The sequence below is a fragment of the Lactuca saligna genome, chromosome 3, assembly GCF_052625555.1.
Source record: "Lactuca saligna cultivar CGN05327 chromosome 3, ASM5262555v1, whole genome shotgun sequence".
In the NCBI taxonomy this organism is placed as follows: domain Eukaryota; kingdom Viridiplantae; phylum Streptophyta; class Magnoliopsida; order Asterales; family Asteraceae; genus Lactuca; species Lactuca saligna.
Window position 1 is genome coordinate 81482899 of NC_136419.1, and position 19577 is coordinate 81502475.

Consider the following 19577-nt stretch of genomic DNA (forward strand, 5'->3'; position numbering starts at 1 on the left):
AATGGCCCATTCTCTCTCCTTTTTCTTGCGTTTTACCTCGTTTTCCGTGCTCGCACTACCCCGAAGCCCTGGTCATTTTGTGCAAGTCCCGAAGGTCGATTTTTCTCCCGAGGAATCCCGAGATTTCCAAGGAAAATCCATTTCCCGAGACGAAACTCTGCCCGGTTTTCCATCTTGCTATCTTCAAACTTTCAAGTGAGTTCATACCCCTTTCAAACACACTTTAAATACATTTTAAATGCTTTTATACTCTTTTAGGGGGGGGGGGGGAATACAAGTAAACATACGGTTATTATCGTGTATTTTATAAAGTTTCACTTCACTTGTTTTATCGAATAAATCACTTGGAACTCATTACTATTATGGAAAACTCTTGTCATACTTTGCGTGCATTAGACATTATACAAAGTATATAATGATTTCAAAGTAACTTTCATTGTTAAGTCGTTTTATACATTCTAAAAACTTATGATTTTGCTTTGTCAAACATTGTGAAAAAGGATAAACTTTGCATAGAAAACTATCACTTTAATACGGGCTTAGTTGAGAATCTATGAGACGTGTATATCTTCAAACGTTACTTTTCTTTATTAGAAAGTAATGCTGCAAGTCCTGTCTATAACCAGAGTCTCCCGTTCGGAGAACGTGTCAAATGTGTATAGATCTATATGGGAAGTCATGATCCCGCGCCCTGACTGTTAGCTACAGTCCGTCTTTTGGGGTGACAGTTGTCATAACGCTGCGACGCCTGAAGAACGTCGTTACAGGCATATTATGTTTAGTATGGTTATAAAACTCATCGGATATACAGTTATTATGGTATTATGCTTTTATGAACGAGTAGCTATTAAAACTATTCTTCATCTAATAAATGCGATCTTCGTATAGTTTTACTATATAAAACTATGACACAACTTTTGAGAACGTCGGTTTCTTGCGATTTTCGGTCTTAGAGACTGCCAATTATATTAGGAAAATAAGGGTTTCTCCTGCATACAAACCAAACAACTAATAGGAAAATAAGGGATTTTCCTGGTGCAATTATTTACAACTTATAACAGGAACATTTATATGCATTTCATACTTTTATAAGAAAATAAGGATTTTCTTGGAAAACACAACAACTCGTATCTCAACCATTAGGGAAAATGTGGGATTTTCTGGATCTAATGCATTCACTTTCAACACAACAAATCACAACTCTTTACATTTGAAATGCTGCGTTTTCTGGAAAATATACACCCATTTTGGAATGGCATCTAATTTTTCTAAACTACTTATGAACTCACCAACTTAATTGTTGACACTTTTTCTTTGAAATAACTTGTATTCTCAGGGAACCGCTAAGCAGGTTTGGGAATCAACTTTTGGGATTAACGCGCTGGCGTTAATTACTTCTTTTGGATGATGTTTATGTATTTATCTTTTGAACATGTAATGAATACAATTATGTAAACATCTTGGAAACTTTAATATATATGGTGGTGTGTACTTTCCTTTCTATGAACTGTTATGATACTGAATATGACGTCCTCCGCCCCCGAACGTTTCCGCCGTTCTGGTTTGGGGGTGTGACAGATTGGTATCAGAGCTTTGTTTATAGGGAATTAAGTATATCAAAACCATTCCTTTTTGATATACAACTATAAACTCAACTGGGCAAAAACACTCTGAGAAAAATTCATACTTTTGAAAGTAAACCTAATTAGTTTTAAGGTAAGCATGCACTCATTTTTATACTAATAACAGTTTCATAGTAAATAACTTTAGAAGTATTATAAATAAGTTGTGCAGCACAGGTACGCCTTGGGACATGTAATCGGAACTAGGAAGAATATAGCCTGATCAACTATATTTGTCCAAGAGCCGACTAACGTATGCCAAGGAGTGTCTGTAATGGACAACAAATTTAAAACTTACCAAAAGCAAATCGCTAAAGAATATTGAGGGAGTATTCGAGTGCCGTCAACCATTAAACTTAAGGGTAAGTTTCATGTGCTCTAGCTTATAGTAAACTTTTAACTCTATTCTCGTACAGCCTAAATGGCGGGATTCCATCACCCCAATGACCCCTACTACCCCAACCAAGGTAATGGAGGGTGGATTGAAGAAGATCCTGAAGAAGACGAAGAGCCTATAGAGTTGGAGGGAGGGGATGACTCTGGCATGGATTCAGAGCCAGAAATTATAAATCAACCAATCCTACAATCTCCCGTCCACGTGAGGAATTTCGAAGGACCCACTCCAGTGTGGGGAAGTCACCTCCATCATTGGAGCCAACAACAAAGCTTACGCCCTCCTTACGGCATGTGCCGAGACTTCTATGATGTGAGAGGCGGGGGATCAGCCGACCGCGCACTTCCGGTCATGGTTGGCAAACTCGCCAACCAGTGCTATCAATCCGGAGTGCAAGCCAACCGAATCCGAGAGGTCAATGTGGAAGTACAAATCCACACGGCCGATATCAACCGCTTAGAGTTGTTGTAGAACGACATCCACATTCGCGCCGAAGCGTTTCAAGCACAAGCAAATGCGGCCTTCGCAGAATTAAGAGAACAACAAGCTGCGTTTGATAGACGCCTCATGGAGTCGAAGCAGTCCGACACGGAGTCGAGCTCCAAACGCAAAGCGCACCGCAAGTAGTACTTGCCCAACTCTCAAATTTTGTTATAAATTAGGACTTCGGATAAAAGTATTATTTTCTTTAAATTGTTCTGTAATCGGAGGCCTTTAGAAAGGCCAAGAAATTTTGTCTAGACCCCGCTGTAACACAACTATATGTTTAATATATATAAGGGTATACCCCTTTTCTTGTTGTTGTTAATCATGCGCAAATCGTTCGATTCATTGGTACAGCTATTCAAACTTTACTTTCAAGCTCAAAACATTGTGTCAGTCAAACCCAACTTCTTAGAACTATTAGAAGTTAACTCAATATCATTCAAATATGAACTGCCAAAACTTATAAATTTTTCCATATTTTTTCTTTTGGCAGCACGATGCCTCCTCGTCCAAACCTAAGGCCCAGGCCGGGCACGGTACCACCACCACCTCCACCACCAGCTTATGATCCAGCCATGGTCCAGGCTGCTATCACAGCAGCAGTAACTGCAGCCCTCTCGCAAATAAACTCTGACGGAAATGGAGGGGCGGGAAGCAGCACAAATCATCCAAATCATGGCACTGGTCATGGCCAAGGAAGAGAATGTACTTACAAGGAGTTCTCTAACGCTAAGCCAAAAACTTTTAATGGAACTGGGGGAGTCATTGCACTAATGCAATGGTTCGAGAAGACCGAAACGGTCTTCGAGATCTGCTCATGCCTAGAAGCAAGCAAAGTCAAGTTCGCTGCTTGCACTTTCGTGGATCGAGCCCTCACTTGGTGGAAAAGCCATGTGAATTCAGTGACGCTCACTGTCGCCAATGCCATGAGTTGGGACGATCTAAAGGTTCTACTACTGGAAGAATACTGCCCAAGGGGCGAAGTGCAAAAGCTTGAGCAGGAGCTCTGGAATCTGCAAATGACTGGGTCTGACCTAGTCACCTACACAGCTAGGTTCAACGACCTCGCTGCACTGTGCCCTACCATGGTCAACCTAGAATCAAAGAAGGTTGAAAGGTACATTTGGGGGTTGTCACCCCAGATTCAAGGGCATGTCCTAGCTTCCGGCCCTGTTACCTACAACAGCGCTAAATGCCTGGCTCAGCGACTCATCGACCACGGAGTAAAACCCAGTATCATTTCAACAACCACAAATCCACCTAGGGAGGCTCAGGGCCAGAGTAGGCCTTGGAACAAAAGGAGGGGACAAAACCTCCAGGAAAACCCCAAGAAACAACAAGTAATAGCGACCCACGCTATGACTGTACCTGTGAACCCTGCGCCCACAAGCTCATATAATGGGAAACTTCCTAAATGCAACCGATGCAGCTTCCACCACCACGGTCCTTGCCCTGATCTTCAATGCACCAAGTGTAATAAGAAGGGACATACAGCCCGCTATTGCAAAGGGCCAACCCAACCATCCGTCCCCACTACTAATACCGGGGTAAGCCGCGCCTGCTTTGAGTGCGGAGACACGGGGCACTACCGCAGGGACTGCCCAAAGGCAAACAACCGGAATACCGGCGGAAGGGGGCGAGTTTTCGCAATGGGACAAGATGAAGCCATTGCGGACCCTACTGTTGTTACGGGTACGTTTCTTCTCGATAACTCGTATGCATGCATTTTGTTTGATAGTGGAGCGGAAAGGAGTTTTATGAGTCACGACTTTAAAGGCCTGCTAAAATCAATACCACAATCATTAAGTGAACCATTCATAGTAGAAAGGGCCAACGGGAAAACCGAAGGCACTAAGGAGATATACTTAAACTGCACCCTAACTTTAAACGATAATCCCTTTTCAATCAACCTCATGCCAGTCTTGATTAAGAGTTTCGATGTCATCATTGGCATGGATTGGCTGAGTTCTCATCATGCGGACATTCTATGTTACGATAAGGCCGTTCGCCTTAATCTGCCAACCGGCGAAACTTTCATTGTCTTGGGCGACAAACCAAGTACCACTCTTCGTATCATCTCAAGTATCCAAGCTCGGAAATGCCTACGCAAGGAGTGTCACGCATTCTTGGCACATGTTGTAGATGTGAAACGCGAAGTCCAAGACATCAAGAGTGTGCCCGACGTACGCGATTTTCCCGACGTTTTTCCCGAGGACCTTCCGGGAATACCACCCACGAGACAAGTTGAGTTCCGAATCGATCTAGTTCCCGGAGCTACCCCAGTAGCCAAAGCACCCTATCGATTAGCCCCAACAGAGATGCAAGAGCTATCCAGCCAACTGAATGAACTACTTGGAAAAGGATTCATCAGGCCGAGCTTCACGCCATGGGGAGCACCCGTACTGTTCGTGAAAAAGAAGGATGGATCATTCAGAATGTGCATCGACTACCGAGAACTCAACAAACTTACCATCAAGAACCGATACCCCCTACCCCGAATCGATGACTTATTCGACCAACTCTAAGGAGCCAACTACTTCTCCAAGATCGATCTGAGGTCGGGATATCACCAGCTGCGAGTCCTGGAGAGTGATATTCCCAAGACGGCCTTCCGAACACGATACGGACATTACCAGTTCGTAGTGATGCCGTTCGGACTAACCAATGCCCCGGCCGTGTTCATGGATCTAATGAATCAGGTATGTCGTCCATTCTTGGATAAATTCGTGATAGTATTCACAGACGACATACTCATTTATTCAAAGAATAAAGAAGAGCATGGTCAACATCTGAGGCAAGTTTTAGAGACGTTACGGACTGAGAGACTGTATGCAAAATTCTCAAAATGTGAATTTTGGATTAGAAAGGTGGACTTCCTCGGTCACGTGGTCAGCAAGGAAGGAATCCACGTGGATCCATCAAAAATCAAGGCTATCAAAAACTGGTCTGCGCCAACTACACCAACAGAAATTCGCCAATTTCTAGGTCTTGCTGGTTATTACCGAAGGTTCATCCAGAATTTCTCCAGCATCGCAAAGCCTCTTACCGCCTTAAACCAGAAAGGTGTGACCTACAATTGGGGAGAAAAGCAAGATGCTGCATTTCAGACTTTGAAACAGGCCCTTTGCAGCGCGCCCATCCTTTCTCTCCCAGAAGGGACCGAAGATTTTGTGGTGTATTGCGACGCTTCGAAGCAAGGGCTGGGCTATGTACTAATGCAGAGGGGAAAGGTTATTGCATATGCCTCACGACAACTGAAAACGCATGAGGTCAATTACACCACTCATGATTTAGAACATGGGGCGGTGGTCTTCGCTCTTAAAATCTGGAGACACTACCTATATGGTACCAAATGCACTATCTTTACAGACCACAAGATCCTACAACACATCTTCGACCAGAAGGAGTTGAACATGAGACAGCGACGTTGGGTCGAATTGCTCAACGACTACGAATGTGAGATTCGCTATCATCCAGGAAAGGCTAACGTCGTGGCAGATGCCCTTAGTCGTAAGGAGTACTCTGGCCGAAGAGTGAAGTCATTAGCCATGTCAATCCATTCGCACCTGTCGACACAAGTCAAGGAAGCTCAAATAGAGGCCCTGAAACCCGAAAACGTGACAGGTGAGACCCTTAGGGGAATGGACAAGAATTTAGAAATCAAGAGTGATGGAGCACACTACCTCATGAACCGAATATGGACGCCCAAGTTCGGTGGACTTAAAGAGGTAGTTATGAGCGAGGCACACAAGACTTCATACTCCGTACACCCCGGGTCAGACAAGATGTATCAAGATCTCAAACAACTCTACTGGTGGCCAAACATGAAAGCAGAGATCGCTACATATGTGAGCAGGTGTTTGACTTGCGCCAAGATCAAAATAGAACACCAGAAACCCTCAGGACTACTCCAACAACCTGAAATTCCTGAGTGGAAATGGGAGCAGATTTCCATGGACTTCATAACGAAACTGCCCAAAACTCAGGGTGGTCAAGATACTATTTGGGTAATCGTCGATAGATTAACCAAGTCCGCTCATTTCCTACCGATCAAGGAAACTGATAAAATGGAAAAGCTATCAAGAATCTACATCCGAGAGATCGTACGACTTCATGGAGTGCCAATGTCTATCATCTCGGATAGAGACAGCAGATTCACGTCTAGATTCTGGCAATCATTGCAAAAATCCATGGGAACAAGATTGGACATGAGTACAGCCTATCACCCCCAAACTGACGGACAGAGCTAAAGAACGATCCAAACCTTGGAAGACATGTTGCGAGCATGTGTAATCGACTTTAGTAAAGCATGGGATGTTCACTTACCTTTGGTTGAGTTCTCTTATAACAATAGTTATCATACTAGTATCAATACTGCTCCATTTGAAGCCCTTTACGGCCGTAAGTGCAGATCACCTCTGTGCTGGACGGAAGTGGGCGACACACAACTAGCAAAAGGTCTAGTCCCTGATAGCACCCTCACTGGTCCAGAGATCATCAGGGAAACTACTGAAAAGATCGTGCAAATACGAGAACGACTGAAATCCTCGAGGGATAGGCAAAAGAGCTATGCCGACAAAAGACGTAAACCCTTGGAATTTCAGATTGGCGATCGGGTACTACTGAAGGTCTCACCCTGGAAGGGAATGATACGCTTTGGAAAGCGTGGGAGGCTAAATCCTAGGTACATTGGACCCTTCGAAATCATTTCAAGGATTGGTCCAGTAGCCTACAAACTCGGACTTCCAATAGAGCTTAATAAAGTACATCCAGTATTCCACGTATCAAACCTGAAGAAGTGTCTGTCCGACGAAACACTTCTAATTCCACTCGATGAGATCGAACTAAATGAAAATCTTAACTTTATGGAAGAACCCGTCGAGATCATGGATAGGGAACTTAAACGAACTAAACAGAGTCGCATTCCAATAGTAAAGGTGTTAGGCGTGTCAAACCCAACAAATAATAGGGGTACAATAGACTCCAAATACACTGCTTTAATGCACTAAAAAGTAGTACAAGGCAAGCAAGGTCGAACCACAGAGACACGGGACAAAAGTCTATACCTTTTTGCACAAGGTACTTTGGTCACAAAGGGGGGTTTGTTTGCAAAAGTAAATAACTAAATAACAATCTACTTTAAAAGCATGCACAAAATGAAATAGATTTGTAAACAAATTGATTGAATGGTTCTAGTTCTAGTTCTCAATGTTGTTGTTCAACTTGATTATGACTTTATGTAATTCAAGATTGCTATTCTATGTTGGTACTGAAAGATATTAACACGCTCTAATAACTCTGGCTTGCCAAATTATCTAACCAAAACACGCTCTTTGATTAGACCTAGCTTTACTAATTCAACCTAAACACGCTCTTAGATTGTATTGAAAAACCGCATTAAGTTTTGTACAAGCTTCCCAACAATGTTCATTTCTTCTCATACGCTCGGAAGTGTGAAAACATGTGATATATGTTTTACAATAAGAAAACTTAGTGCTTGTTACCAATTATTAACTCAATAGAACGATTAGGTGCCCTAAAAGTTAATTAACTGCACAAAAATTCAATTCATGAAAGTGGCCAATCAAACACAAATCAAATTCAAGGATTCTAGTTTAAACAAAAACATAATCACTAGAATAGAATCACAAATCAAACATCAAATCATATGCTTCAAGTCAAGCAATCAACATTTTTTGAACAAGAACTAGAAACTAGGGTTTCTTAGCCACACATGGCTAAGAACAAATCAAACAAGAATAAGATGGAATTGGAATGTTTAATCCTTACAAAAGTGAAATCCAAATGTTTGCAATGATTAAGTCTTCTCAAAAGCTCCAAGAATTCTCCCAAAATTGGCCTAGATCGCCAGAAACTACTCCCAAAACCGTTCTGTCCTTCAAAATGACGTCTCCTCCTCTTTTATTAAAGTTCACGTGACTTGCCACAAGGCCATGCGTTTTTAGCATGGCCATGCCTTTTGCCCATGTGTTTTTCTTTGGCATGGCCATTTGTCTTGACCATGTGTTTTTGGCATGGCCCATGCTTTTTGCTAAAATTCCAAAATGTCTTCACTGTTGGCTCCATCTTCATGTTTTCTACCATGGAATGACCGGTTCATCTTCTCTTCATGTTCCAAAGCTCTACGCTCCAAACATCCAAGCATCCTTGCATCCAAGCTCCACGTTCCATGCTCCATAATGCCTACAAAATAAATCAGAAATAGTGAAGTACCAGGCATTCTTAATGAAATATGCAATTACCCTAATAATCAACTAAATGCAAGAATTATAAAGTAGAATGCTATAAATAGATGGAAATAAACATGCAAAATAGATGCATAAAATGCACCTATCAAACCTCCCCAAGCTTAAACCTTTCTTGTCCTCAAGAAAGAACAAAATTGAGAATCAAGCTAGAGAAGACGATAGGCGACTAAAAAGAAACTAAGATGAAAAGAATGGAAGGAACGAAAAGGGCGAAATGGAATTAAGAATGCGTGCATGCAATAAAAGAAGAACTAATGAAAATAACATATGTACAAAAAGATTTTTTTTTTCAAACATTAATGCAATAAAAAAAAACAAAACGAACATATTCAATCCAATTAACCTCATTATGTCATACAGCCGAAGGTGTACCTATCGGGTCTTGAGATGACTTGACATTAACCCCACAAAGATATATAACATGCAAAACAAGGTTTTTAGCCATTCCCTAACGCAACTCAACAAAATCAAAAGTTACAACACTTGTTCACTTTTACAGGTATCGGGTTAGCACATGGAACAGATTATGGTCTTACTCTCGTGAAAACATGTGATGCAAAATATGCTCATTTTCATTTTTCAAATCATGACAATGACCGACTCCAGCTATTTGTTGACTGACAACAATCTTTTTCTAAAAAATATTTTATAAAAATTCCCTAATATTTACCCAGATTGGTTACATGTTTCAAACCACTTACACCAGTCAAAGTAGTTTACGGTCAGTCCCAATGTTTACAACCAAACATTTTTCAAACATATTATTCAATTGAACTATAAGCATAAGTATATACAAACTATCTAATTATATTTTTCTGCAAATAAAGCTCATGGATTCCTTTGAAGTCCGTGTAACGGGCTTCCAACCAACACATCCAAATCAGATGATCTTAGTGTGCTAGATTTAAAGAGATCCCTCGGGTTTACTTGCCCGAACATCAAAGGCCACAGATTAGCTTTATTTGTTATTATTAAGTTCATGACTTTCTATGGAACCCGTGTAGCGAACTTTCAACCCAATCAGTCCCAAACAATTTTGCTTTAGGCAATTAGGTGTAAAACACCCCTCGGAGTTTACTTGTTCGAATCCCAAAGGTCACAGATTAACTTAATAATATTTTTATTTATTTATTGAATTTTTTGTTTTATTTATTTATTTATTTATTTTTATTTTTATTTTTATTTTTATTTTTTATTTTGGGGGGACTGATGTAAACGCGCAAAGACCCGTAAGTATAGTTGGAAACAATGTCCCTAAGCAGGGTATTCAGAAGGGAATAGGTAGAAAAGACTTTTTAGAGCGCTGGAGAATTCGAGTCACTGAAATTTTATATTCATTTTATGACTCTTTGAAATTGAAGTTTGGACATGAATGAGCAATAACTCGTAAGACCGATCGTGTGTTCCAAGGGCTAAACTATATTTCTCTTTATGATGCGGTGTTGATAACTTTATCATTTTTTTTTTTTTTTTACAAGCATGTTGAAACTAGAACCTAATACAAAGACCTAGTACAAAGACCTAGTACAAAGACCCCTCCCCAAGCTTAAGATCAAGCATCGTCCTCGATGCTCGGAGAGGGTAGGGCAATCTACTAGCCGCGAGGGGCCCAACGTTGCATGAACTGCATGGTTTGTTGTACCGTTTGGGTTAATTGTTGCACGTCAGCGCGAATGTCAGCAACAACTTGATCAAGGTGGTCAAAACGCCTCATGTATATGTCGTGGTACTGAGTTGCCCGCCGGGTGTAGAAAGGACGTGCAGTCTCTACTGGGGCAGCAGAAGTGGACCCCCTTGCAGTGGGAGCAGTGGAGTGAGCGGGAGGAATAGGGGTGTTGTTGCTCGGGATGGGCACGGGAGCGCGTGGGATGGAATTTGCAGAAGTGTTTTTTGGTAGACACCACCGAGTCTTAGTGATGTCCTGCTGGAGTTGGAGAGAGCTGAAATCACCAGCAGGAACTCGGAGGTGTGGCTCACCTTGCACCAACCATGTGATACTACCATCACCTTCTTTACGGAAGACAGATGAGGCTACAAGGACATTGGATGTGATGGTATTAGTGCCATGCGTGATTTTCTCGAGGTCCGGGCGCTTGCTCTCAAAAAGCTTGGCACAAACAAGGCGGGTGGCAAGATAGGTGATAATCCCGCCACAATGAATAGAGCCCGAATCGCTAGTAGAGACCTTAAGGAGTTTGGAAGCAAGGAAGGCGCCAAAATGAGGTCTCTTCAAGCCGGTGACCATGCACCAAAGAATTTCTAACTCCATCTTACCGGCTCTGCTAACGTCCTCTTGGGGGATGACAAGGTTGGCAATAATTCGGAGAGCCACCCTTAAGACTGGATGGATGATATGAGATGCTTTGGCGGATCGAGCCTCATACACATCAAGTCCTGTGATTTCCTTCCAAAAGGCTTTGGCTTGAGCTTTAAAAAGATTATTCTTCTCTCGCATGTTGCCTAATTTAGGACCATATGTATTGAATTTAGAAATCCCAACAAACCCACTAAGATCGTCTAGACTCGGTTTAAATTGCATACGCATGAGACGAAAAGAGAGAACTTTTGCATTGTCATTGAATTCCAAAGATTGTAAGAATTCAATGGTGGTGTTTTTATATGATTCCATTGGTGCCAAAGTGAGAAGTCTCTCCCAACCGATGTTGCTAAACAATCTATGGACACCATCATAAACGCCTAGTTCTTGGAGAGTGGGAATATCTACAAACCGTTGTTGAGAATATTCGCAGCCCTTGAGGTGAAGGAATCGCTCACGTTGCTCAAGAGAGTCGTGAATGATGGTGGTGACACCATATTTGGATTCCCATTGTTCTTTTGGTTGCGATTTTTTTCGTTTTGGCATGATGACAAACCGGATTTCTGACCAATGGGTGGCGCCCAAAGATGATAACACAACTAGACAAGCATGAATGAACAATTATATGAAGCACAAGAACGGGTTCACAATTATTCCAACCAAACAATTTTAAATTCAAAGCGTAAAACTTGAGATATGGAAGTAATTTACCGTTTAAACGCTTGGATTTGAGGTGTTGGCTTGTATGATTCAGTTCATCTTCAACCTCAAGAAGGCTTGAGCTCTTCAATGGTGGAATGTCTAATTGGAGATGAAAGCGTCGAATCTTCCTTCCAAAAGCTCCTCCCCAAGCTTAGTCTTGAACCCTATACAAGAATTTTTGAAACCCAATACAAGAATTAATTCAAATTATACAATTCAAGAACTAGGGTTTATAGGGTTTATGAAGGACAATTCGATCTTTTACCCTCTAATTGACGAAATCGATCTAGAGAATGAAGATCATGAAGTTAGGAATTGATAGTAACATACCTTGGTGGCTTAATCTTGGATTAATTGAAGAAGAAAATCGAAAAATTGATTCCGATTTTGAAGAGTTCTCGATTAGATGCGAGGAGGGGGGAAAGACGAACGCACGATTGCGAGACCAAGTGATCGATTGAGGCTTCTGTTCGGATTCGTCCGTGATTCTAGTCGTGCGTTTTTCTAAAGGATTTCAGGGGCTGTGCATTTTTTTTTTGTAGGATCGATCAACTCGGGCTGTAGGCCGTGAGTTTTATTCTTGGTCGTGCCCCTCTTTCAACGAAGACTGTGCAACGTGAGTTTTATACTTACCAATTCGCACGGGCCATGTGTTTAGGCCGTGCGTTTTTTTGGGAGCCCCGTGCGGTTTTTTTCTGTTTGCAACAATCCTCGACAACACGCATGGTCTAGAACCTAGGCCGTGCGTTTTGACCCTTTACCCATGCGATTTGGAGCCAGCCCGTGCCAAAATTTTTTTTTCTTAAAAACCTCGAAGTGGCAGCATGGGCAAAAATTATGACCATGCGTTTTAGCATAAGACCGTGTGTTTTTGGCTTACCCCGTGCGTTTTCTTTCTGTTAACATGAAATTCACGATTTTTTTTTTTTTTTTTAAACAAAAACATATTTTCTTTGAGCATTAAATAGAAAAGTTATTTGCGTGGAACCCTCAAAAAGACGTAAAAACATTTCAACACGGATGAAATAAATCAAAATAAAGAAAATAGAGAGAAATACTCCCGAGTTGCCTCTCGGTTAGCCGCTCTTGTTTCAAGTCTTTGGCTCGACTTTGCTCTTTAGATTCACTCAGTGTAGTCCGGGCGTTCCAAGCTATCAACCTCCATATCTTTCTCTTGGAAACCTTCATAGAAAACCTTTAACCTATGGCCATTAACTTTGAACATTTTTCCAGTTTTGTTACTCTTAATCTCAACTGCACCATGATCAAATATATTAGTAACAATGAACGGTCCTATCCACCGGGACCGTAACTTACCAGAAAACCATTTAAGTCGAGAGTCATAGAGTAATACCTTTTGACCAATCTCAAAGGTCTTACGGGAGAGGTACTTATCATGGAATGCTTTGGTCTTGTCTTTGTAGATGCGTGAACTCTCGAATGCTTCATTTCTTATCTCCTCCAGCTCTTGGATCTCTAACTTTCGTTGAACACCCGCTTCATCCATCTTCATGTTTAGCTTTTTGACCGCCCAGAAAGCTTTGTGTTCTAGTTCAACAGGGAGGTGGCAAGCTTTTCCAAACACAAGTCTATAAGGTGACATCCCAATTGGAGTTTTATACGCAGTTCGGTATGCCCAAAGTGCATCTTCTAATCTCAAACTCCAATCTTTGCGGTTTGTGTTCACTGTTTTCTCAAGTATGGACTTGATTTCTCTGTTTGACACTTCATCTTGTCCATTTGTTTGCGGGTGATAAGCTGTGGACACCCGATGTTGGACTCCATACTTCTTGAGAACTGATCCAAGAGTTTTGTTGCAGAAGTGTGTGCCCCTGTCATTAATCAAGGCTTTTGGAGTTCCAAACCGATATAAAATGTTAGCCTTAACAAAATCTACAACAACTTTTGCATCATCAGTTCTTGTTGCCTTTGCTTCTACCCATTTGGAAACATAATCAACAGCCAAAAGGATGTATAAATTCCCAAAGGATGAAGGAAAAGGACCCATAAAGTCAATACCCCATGTATCAAATATTTCACAAACCAAGATGGGGGTCAAGGGCATTTGGTTTCGGGAACTCAAAGAACTGGTCATTTGACATCTCTCACAACTTTTACAAAAAGTGTAAGAGTCATGAAAAAGTCGGGGCCAATAAAATCCACAGTCTAAAATTTTCCGGCAGTTCTTTGAGGACCAAAATGCCCTCCACAAGCATAACTATGACAAAAGTTAAGAATAGATTGTACCTCATGTTCTTCAACACATCTTCTTATTACCTGATCTGCACAATGTTTCCAAAGGTACGGTTCATCCCAAATGTACCTTCTCGCTTCTTTTTTGATCTTATCTCTCTGTGACCTCGTGAGCTCGGGTGGGAACTTTCCCGTGACCATGAAGTTGCATATATCCGCATACCAAGGTGGTGTTTGGATAGCAAAAAAATGCTCGTCCGGGAATGTGTCATGGATGGGAGTCGCATCTTCGGGTTGAACTATTCGGCTCAAATGGTCGGCGACTAGGTTCTCTTTCCCGCTTTTATCTTTGATCTCAATATCGAACTCTTGCAAAAGCAGCATCTACCGTATTAACCTCGGCTTCGAATCTTTCTTGGTAAGTAAGTGCTTTATGGCTGCATGGTCCGAGTATATAATCACTTTAGTTCCAAGGAGGTATTGCCGGAACTTCTCTATTGCAAAAACAATAGCGAGCAACTCTTTTTCTGTTGTGGTGTAGTTGCATTGTGCACTATCAAGGGTCTTTGATGCATAGTAGATGACATGGTGTGCTCGACCCACCTTTTGACCCAATACTGCCCCTACAGCCGTGTTGCTCGCGTCACACATGATCTCAAACGGGAGATCCCAACTAGGTGGTTGGATGATTGGAGCAGAGGTGAGTAAATCCTTCAAACAATCGAAGGCATCCTTGCATGGCTGAGTGAACTCAAATTCAGCATCTTTTTGGAGTAGTTGACACATCGGCACTGTAATCTTTGAAAAATCTTTAATGAACCGCCGATAGAAACCTGCATGGCCAAGAAACGAACGAACTTCCCGAACATTTGTCAGGTAAGGAAGACTTTTGATAACATCTATCTTGGCTTTGTCAACTTCCAAGCCTTTTCGAGACACAATATGACCTAGAATCAATCCTTTGTCCACCATGAAATGGCATTTTTCATAGTTAAGTACAAGATCTGTGTCAATGCACCTTTGCAAAATTTTTGTTAGATTGCTCAAACATTCATCAAAGGAGTTCCCATAGACTGTGAAGTCATCCATGAAAACTTCAATGATGTTTTCAACATATTCAGAAAAAATGCTCATCATGTATCTCTGAAATGTTGCAGGTGCATTGCATAGACCAAAAGGCATACGCCTATAAGCAAATGTGCCAAAGGGACAAGTGAAGGTGGTTTTCTCTTGGTCTTCCGGGGCTACCGGAATTTGATGAAAACCCGAGAAACCATCCAAGCAACAGTAATGAGATTTACCTGCCAATCTCTCTAGCATTTGGTCAATAAATGGCAAAGGAAAATGGTCTTTTCTCGTTGAGGCATTCAACTTTCTATAGTCAATACAAACCCTCCACCCGTTTTGCACACGGGTTGGCACCAAATCTCCCTCAGAATTCTTGACAACTATGACCCCTGCTTTTTTCGGGACTACCTGAACGGGGCTCACCCATTTACTATCTGAGATAGGGTAAATCATACCTGCATCCAAAAGCTTCATGATTTCTTTCTTTACTACCTCCATCATGGGTGGATTCAGTCTTCTCTGTGCTTCTCGAGTTGGTTTGAAGTCCTCCTCCATGAGGATCTTATGCATACACAAGGAAGGGCTCAACCCCTTTATGTCAGCAATTGTCCACCCAATAGCTTTCTTATACTTTTTCAGCAAAGTCACCAACTCATCTTCTTCTACAATGGACAGCTTGTTGGAGATAATGACAGGCAAAGTCTTCTCTTCCCCAAGATACGCATACTTCAAATGATCTGGAAGAGTCTTCAATTCTAGCTTGGGTGCCTGTACAACAGAAGGAAGAAGTTTTGTGTTAGAAATGGGCAATTTCACATTGCTATTATCATACCTTATTTTCTTCTTTTCTTCCATGCTCTCCACAATTTCCAGCAACTCTTCATCTAACTTGAAATTTTCTGCAATCTCTTTGACTGACTTGCTATCAAGATTCCTGCTCAAAACTAACTCCACCAAATCATGGTTAATCAACTCAAAACACTTTTCAGTCAAAGGTTGGATTATATCAACAAAATTTATGCAATGAACATCACTTGGGTACCTCATTGCTTCATAGATATTGAAGTTGATGACCTCCTCATCGAATTCCATGGACAATGTACCATTGTAGACATCAATTTTTGTTCTTGCTGTTTTCAAGAACGGTCTACCTAAAAGTATGGAACTCGAGGATGGATGGTCATCATCTCCCATATCAAGCACATAAAAATCTGCAGGAAAGACAAGCTCATTAACTTGCACCAAAACATCCTCTAATACACCTTTTGGGTGTACTATAGAACGATCTGCAAGTTGGATGATTACCCCTGTTTTTGTTAAAGTGCCTATGCCAATAGATTTATAAACAGAATATGGTAAAACATTAATTGAAGCTCCTAAATCTAGCATAGAACGGGGGACATACAAGTTTCCCAATTTGCAAGGAACGGTAAAAACACCTGGATCCTTGCACTTTGGGGGCATCCTTTTCTGCAAAACTGCAGACACATTTTCACTTACTTTCACTGTCTCATTACCTCGCAGTTTCTTTTTAGATGTGCAAAGTTCCTAAAGAAACTTAGCATACCTAGGTACCTGTTTGATCGCATCTAAGAGAGGAATGTTGACTTCAACTTTCCGGAACATTGCCATGATTGCACTATCTTCTCTCTCTTTTTTGTTGCTGCTCAATCTTGATGGAAAAGGTGGTGGTGTGATCTTTGCTTCTTTCTCTTCCGGCTTCTTTTGCTCCACCATTTCTACTTTCTTTTCATCCTTCTTTGGTGGTTCTTCTATCACCAACTCCTCTTCTTCTTCTTCGGGTATCTTCGGGCCGTCATATTTCTTTCCACTCCTCAAGCTAATTGCACAAGCATTGTGCTTTGGGTTCTTTTCAGTTTGAGGAGGTAGGTTTCCTTGATTCTCCATTTTGCTCACCGATTGAGCAAGTTGTGCCATTTGTTGCTCAAGATTCTTGATGCTTGCCTTGGTCTCTTGCTGAAAACTTCCGGTGCTGGTGGCTAGGCTTTTGACTATGTCTTCTAAGGACATACTTGAGGATCCAGCTTGTTGAGGAAGAGGAGGTTGTTGTTGCCTCGGTTGGTAATTTTGTTGTGGGAATGGAGGCCTTACTTGGTAATGGGGTGGGGGTCTTTGTTGATAACCCATGTTTTGGTTGTTGTTCCACCCTTGATTGCCTCGGGGCTGATCATAAGTTCTTTGATTATGCCCGGAATAGCCTCCTATAACATTTGCTTCTTCATATTCTTCTTCTTGCAATTGAGGACACATATCAGTCGGATGTCCCACTTGAGTGCAAATGCCACAGGGACGGGGTGTAGATTGCACACCTTTGTCCTTAGCAAGCATCATTACCACCTTAGTCAATTCGGATAGTTGAGCTTCAATTTGAGGAGTGTGCACCTCTTTTACACCTCGAGGTGCATCTGTGTACCAATCTTCATCTTGACTAGTATGCTTTGAATCCTCCGCCATGTTTTTTATGAGATCCCGAATCTCCGTTGGGGTCTTGTCAGTCAAAGATCCTCCACTTGAAGCATTAAGAAGTCTTCTTTCCCAAGGAGTCATGCCTTCAATGAAGTATTGAAGGATTTGATACTCACTAATACCATGCTTTGGGCAACAGGCACAAAGCTTTTTGAACCTCTCCCAATATGTATGAAAGGCTTCTCTTTTGTGTTGTTTGATCCCAATTATCTCTCTTCTTAGGGCTGAGGCTTTCATTTCTAGGAAGTATTTGTCTAAGAAGTGGCGTGCAAGATCTGCCCATGTGTTGACCGTCCCCGGTGGAAGGTCATAAAGCCAATCTTTTGATGAGTCTTGCACTGCAAAGGGGAATGCCCTAAGCTTGATTTGGTCTTCAGTGACATTGTGCGGTTTCATGCCAACACACACAACATGGAACTCTGTGACGAACTTGTGGGGATCTTCATTTTCTAAGCCTCTAAAGGTTGGGAGTAAGTGAATGAGACCGGATTTTAATTCAAGGTTTGTGGCTGCCGAATAGGTGATGCAAAGAGGTTGTTGAGTAACCTCTTGCCTCGCCCATTGGCGAAGGGTTTGTTCGGGTGGTGGATTTGGAAGCGGATTCCCTCCATGGTTGTCTCCCATGGTATGAGTAGTGGTTGAAGTTTCTGTGGGTGTATTGTTTGGGTTGTGATGAGTAGGTGAAGAGGATGGGGTGGTATTTCTAGATGAGGATGGTTGAGGTGAAGGTAATGGACTTTCTGTTTCGGATGCAAACACACTTGAAAGGGTAATATCCTCCCAAATGTTAATGACCGGGGGATTGGAGGATGAAGAAGTACCGGAAACCGGTTGCCTCTTACGAAGCTTGGCTTGCTTCCTTAACTTCTTTGCAGTCTTCTCTATCTCCGAGTCAATTGGCAGTGGTATACCTGTACGAAAAGATCTAGGCATAAACAATTAGTAACACCGTGTCCCCGGCAACGGCGCCAATTTGTTAGGCGTGTCAAACCCAACAAATAATAGGGGTACAATAGACTCCAAATACACTGCTTTAATGCACTAAAAAGTAGTACAAGGCAAGCAGGGTCGAACCACAGAGACACGGGACAAAAGTCTATACCTTTTTGCACAAGGTACTTTGGTCACAAAAGGGGGTTTGTTTGCAAAAGTAAATAACTAAATAACAATCTACTTTAAAAAAAGCATGCACAAAATGAAATAGATTTGTAAACAAATTGATTGAATAGTTCTAATTCTAGTTCTCAATGTTGTTGTTCAACTTGATTATGACTTGATGTAATTCAAGATTGCTATTCTATGTTGGTACTGAAAGATATTAACACGCTCTAATAACTCTGGCTTGCCAAATTATCTAACCAAAACACGCTCTTTGATTAGACCTAGCTTTACTAATTCAACCTAAACACACTTTTAGATTGTATTGAAAAACTGCATTAAGTTTTGTACAAGCTTCCCAACAACGTTCATTTCTTCTCATACGCTCGAAAGTGTGAAAACATGTGATATATGTTTTACAATAAGAAAACTTATTGTTTGTTACCAATTATTAACTCAATAGAACGATTAGGTGCCCTAAAAGTTAATTAACTTCACAAAAATTCAATTCATGAAAGTGGCCAATCAAACACAAATCAAATTCAAGGATTCTAGTTTAAACAAAAACATAATCACTAGAATAGAATCAAAAATCAAACATCAAATCATATGCTTCAAGTCAAGCAATCAACATGTTTTGAACAAGAACTAGAAACTAGGGTTTCTTAGCCACACATGGCTAAGAATAAATCAAACAAGAAAAATGATGGAATTGGAATGTTTAATCCTTACAAAAGTAAAATCCAAATGTTTGCAATGATTAAGTCTTCTCAAAAGCTCCAAGAATTCTCCCAAAATTGGCCTAGATCGCCAGAAACTACTCCCAAAACCGTTCTGTCCTTCAAAATGACGTCTCCTCCTCTTTTATTAAAGTTCACGTGACTTGCCACAAGGCCATGCGTTTTTAGCATGGCCATGCCTTTTGCCCATGTGTTTTTCTT